General features: G+C 36.7%; 1 long non-coding RNA gene across 1 annotated transcript; it reads right to left on the bottom strand.

The window, feature by feature from the left end:
* Positions 1-1554: 1554 nt before the first annotated feature.
* LOC103956818 lies at positions 1555-3062 on the bottom strand. The gene is made up of 3 exons (XR_007257971.1): positions 2348-3062; positions 1708-1798; positions 1555-1607 (listed from the first exon to the last, which is right to left on the bottom strand). It is a non-coding gene; the product is annotated as an uncharacterized LOC103956818 (long non-coding RNA).
* Positions 3063-4697: the final 1635 nt, after the last annotated feature.

Genomic DNA, 4697 nt, shown 5'->3' with positions numbered 1-4697 from the left:
CGTGATTTCAAGTTCTTCATTCTCTTGTTCATCCTCACTACCCAACTCTGAATCTTGAACATCAATTAATAATAATTGCTTCTTTTCACAGCTATGCCCCCTACCATATTTCTCTCTACAATGATAACAAAGGTCATTTCTAGGACAGTGATCTACCTCTTCAGGTGTTAGTCTCCTTACACTATTGGGTTTTGTTCGATTCTCATAGGATGAATTAGAATTGATAGGTTTCAAAGGAGATTGAAAATTGGGTTGAATTGAAGGAGTATTGGTAAAAGATTTCACCTTAAGATTTGTGATCTTTGTATCCAATTGTTGAGCAAAGGCAGAAGCTTCAAGCGCATCGCGGGGCTTCAAGATCTTGACATCATGTTGCTATTCTGGTTTGAGTCCTCCCACAAAGCAAGATTTGAGAAATGCAGGGCTAATATCTCTTGTTCGATTGGCTAATCACCTGAATTCCATCACGAAACCACGCAGGAAACCCGTTTAAGATTGACCAAACTTTCCGCCGAGTCGTCCAATTCTGAAGGACCAAATTCTTGGCACAATACCTTTGTGAAATCATCCCAATTTGGATAATTTTCCAAGCACCGAGCCCATTGAAACCATTGAAGTGCATCGCCTTCCATGTGAAAAGGATGCCATCTTCACTTTCTTTGAATCTTTGATATTAAAGAAATCGAAATAGCGTTCCGCCTTGAAAACCCATCCCATCGGATCATCAGTGTCACTGAATCTTGGAAATTCCATTTTCAAGAATGGAGGGCTAGAGAAATGATTGAAATTTTGCCCTAATTCTTGTCGATTGGAATTGAAATTCATCCTGTCCTGTTGTAGGGAATCACTATGTGTAGCTTTGGATGATTCGCCCAATGGTCCACCATTCAATCGCGTCATGAGAGCTTGGAATTGCTGCATTAACAACTCCTGGTTCGATTTGAGCACCGACTGTGTGGCTCGAAATTCATCTTGAGACTTCTTGAACCCATCGAAGTTCTTTTCCAGGCTTGAAACTCTTGACTCCATGGCTTTACGTGAGGCTTGCCGTGTCATATAATAGAGAAGGATTGAGTGATCGAAAATGAATGGCTTGATACCAATGTTAAGACCCTCGACGTCTTCTATAATTGCACAGAGAGAATACCAAACAGAATACAACAAATATATTTCATTAACTGCCTAACTTCTCTTACAAGCCAGTATTTGTAGAAGATTCTTCCTAACAACTTGTAATCTACTAACTAACTATTACATCGACAACGTACACTTGGCATCACAAGATGATGCCAATTGTTAGCATCCTAACATGTGTCTAATACGTAACAAAAAAGTTGTACTTCATATTTACTATACCATGTCCCTTGGTGAAGTTCAATATTGTCCCACCAACTGACCATTATTTTGCAACAGTTAAAATCTACCCCACGGGATCTTGCCACTGGAGGAGTAGCTTCTGCCACCGTAAAAAGCATCGCTTCCTCCACTGTAAAAAGCATCGCTTCCTCTCGCTCCATCCTTTTCCAAATTGTTGGAACTGACGCTCATATCTATTGGTTCAGAAGTTGGTTGTTTTGCATTTCTCGGAACCCAGCCTTCCCTCATACCTGAAAGTTCCCAAAAAAGTTAAGAGCAGAAAGAAATAAGAACCCACACATTCTCCACGTTGCACATAAAGCTCATAATTAATTTTAGAAAACAACTTACTTGGCACGAATAAATTTCTCAGTCCCACTTTTGTCAAAATTTGGTGGCAATTCTTTTTCCCAATAACTGTTTCCCTTTTCATTACCCATGGCTACACAAAAGTACATAGAGAGTTAACAAGATAATGAATTAGAACACAATAGTTGGTTAGAAAAGATTAAAAACACACGAAGCAAGAATGTGAACACTGAACCCTAAACCCTATATGAATACTATCAGACCATTCGTAACATGCATAATAGTTTTGACAATATGAGGACATTGAGGACAAACTTCAAGACTTATGAAATCTTATAAAATTGCACTGTTCGATTAGAATCAATTATGTTTGGTTCTTTCTTGTTGAGGGAGATGTTACAACCAACTCAGCTAAAGAGTCATTCCTATAACAACATCAGCCTATGCAAAATACGACATATGCACATACTATGCCACATATAATTTCTCATCTCTTTTTTTTTTTTTTTTTTTTTTTTTGTTTTTTTTGTTTGTTTTTTTTTTTTTGTTTTTTTGTAGGCTTAGCTGATATGATATTTATTTATTTTTTTGTAGGCTGAGCTGATATGATATTTAGCATGAGAAATTAAATGAAATTTAAATAAGTTTCAAGGAGAAGAGAAGGCAGCAGCTAATATCTTACCAGTTGATAAGGTACCGATGTTTAGAAAGCAAGCTACACCATCTTTAAGATAGTTTGGCAGTTAACCAAATGGAATTCCCCATAATTTTGACAAATAGGGTAAGAGGAGACATATATATAGTGCCTGCAATTCACATTTACAATAGATACTGGCTTTCATTAGGTGAACTCAATTTCAGGACACCAAAAATATAAATTTGGAAGGCCATCAATTTGTATGCCTTTTTCAAGAATGCCTGACAGATTGGGGAAGCATAGAAGAGGAATAAAACATTATTAGGCATAAGCCACATGATGGAAACATTGCAGTACACATTGATATGCAAGGTGCAAGACACATGAGAACTGCTCTCCAAATATAGTCCTTACAAAGAGTAAATTAGACCAGTACAATGATACACAAAGAAAGACATGAAAGAAGTGGGAGAACATTTATCGTCGAAGAAATTATGTGATAATCAACCATATAATGCATTTCCCTGCATGTAGGCATTTCATTCAAGAAAGTAATTCATGCTCCTGCATGTTATCGAATGTTAATGAAACTGAAAAGACATAACAAATTAAAGTAATGCAACTTAACAAAAACAAAGACATCTGAGCTGTTCAAGAAATAAAGTCAAAACATTACCTCAAGAATTCGATGAAACCTAGATATATCGTCAGGGGCGATTTTGGGGGAATAGTTGATATAGAAATACGGCTCAAATCCATGAAAATGATAAACCAAATCCAATTCCATCTCTGTCTGCTACTGCACAATCACAATCCAATTCTAACATGGAATCCTCAGAAGACACGCCTACTGCACAACAAGTTTCATCCTGACTTAACCTCTATTTAGTCCACGTCCTGTTTTGATTGTAATCCTAGTTTTACGTGTATTTGTATAATACTCCTATAAATATCAATGAACATCGCTCACTCTAATTAAGAGTTGAGATTCTACAAATCATATTTACTATCTTTCATGGTATCACGAGCCAGCGTCTAACGACAACGGTTCACAGTATTATTTTTTTTTCTTTTCTTTTTCTCTTCTGCAGATCCTAAGCTATGGTATCTTCTGTAAGATATATTCTGAAATCACAACAACAAGACATTAGGATCACGAATAAATCAAATCAATATAAAATAGAGATTAACTAATTATATTAAACTTATCTGTAGAATACGGAAGATATTGCAGAGTTCTAGGTCGTCTTCTACTTCCAGTACTTCAAAATATCTCTCTGCTGTGAATAGGGTTTAGCGTATTTTGAGAGATTGAGCGTATGGAAGCAGGGACTTAACCATAGTATTTATATCATTAGGGTTTAATCACAGCCGACCTATTATTGGTTGTGAAAATCAAACCCTATCACTTAAGTGTTTAAGTCCCACCATGATACTGTATCTTTGTAGCGAAATCCATCAGATTTCTTTAGGTCAATTGCAAGGGATAAGACTCCATAATCCTTATTTCACTAGGACTATCAGATTACTTAAGTTGTTAACAACTCGCTAAACAAGTGGCCTACAACATAAGTAATCCAATACATCATTCATGGTCATTCACAACCTTACATCTTCTTCCTTTTCCGTTGCTCCCTCAGTCACAAATTTTCTTACCATCAAGCTTGACCGCAACAACTACCCTCTCTGGCGTGCTCAGTTTCTTCCCTTGCTGTGCAGCCACAACTTACTCTCTTATGTTACTGGCAAAACTCAATGCCCCTCTGCTTTTCTCCTCGATGACAATGGTAAATTTATCGACAAGATCAATTCATTATATAATGAATGGATACAGACTGACCAGATGATCCTCTCTTGGATTACGAGTTCTCTTACTCCCAAGGTTCTTGCTACAATCGTCAACAAAATTGATTCGGCCTCTGCTTGGTCATCTCTTCAGGAACGGTATGCTTCTACATCTCAAATTGTATTATTCAGCTGCGTACTGAATGTTGAATAAGAAGAGTATCCAAGATAACTCTAATGATCCCAAGAAGAAGAAAATAGAGCACACTCTTAAAGAAAGCTCACAAAACAAACTAATTAGCAAAGCTTTTCTTATTTAGCTCTAGGCTTTGTTTTTCCTTGGATGATATACAATGCTTGGGGACTTGGGTATTTATAGCAAACCAAATGAAAGCTACACCACACACTTAATTAAACTAAGATTATTTACTACCACACAAAACTCATTAATTGCACCTAATTTTTTCCACTCAACCATACCTAACATTGCCTAACTCTGCAATTGTAAGCAATTACATCATCAAACTAGATATGGACTTGGACTTTAGATTGGGTTGTGGATTACTTATGGTTTTGGGCTTGACATTGATTCTCAACACTCCCCCTCAAT

The sequence above is a fragment of a genome, unplaced genomic scaffold, assembly GCF_019419815.1.
Source record: "Pyrus x bretschneideri cultivar Hongxiangsu unplaced genomic scaffold, Pyrus_bretschneideri_v1 Contig2, whole genome shotgun sequence".
NCBI lineage: Eukaryota > Viridiplantae > Streptophyta > Magnoliopsida > Rosales > Rosaceae > Pyrus > Pyrus x bretschneideri.
This window is presented reverse-complemented; position numbering and strand designations above follow the sequence as displayed.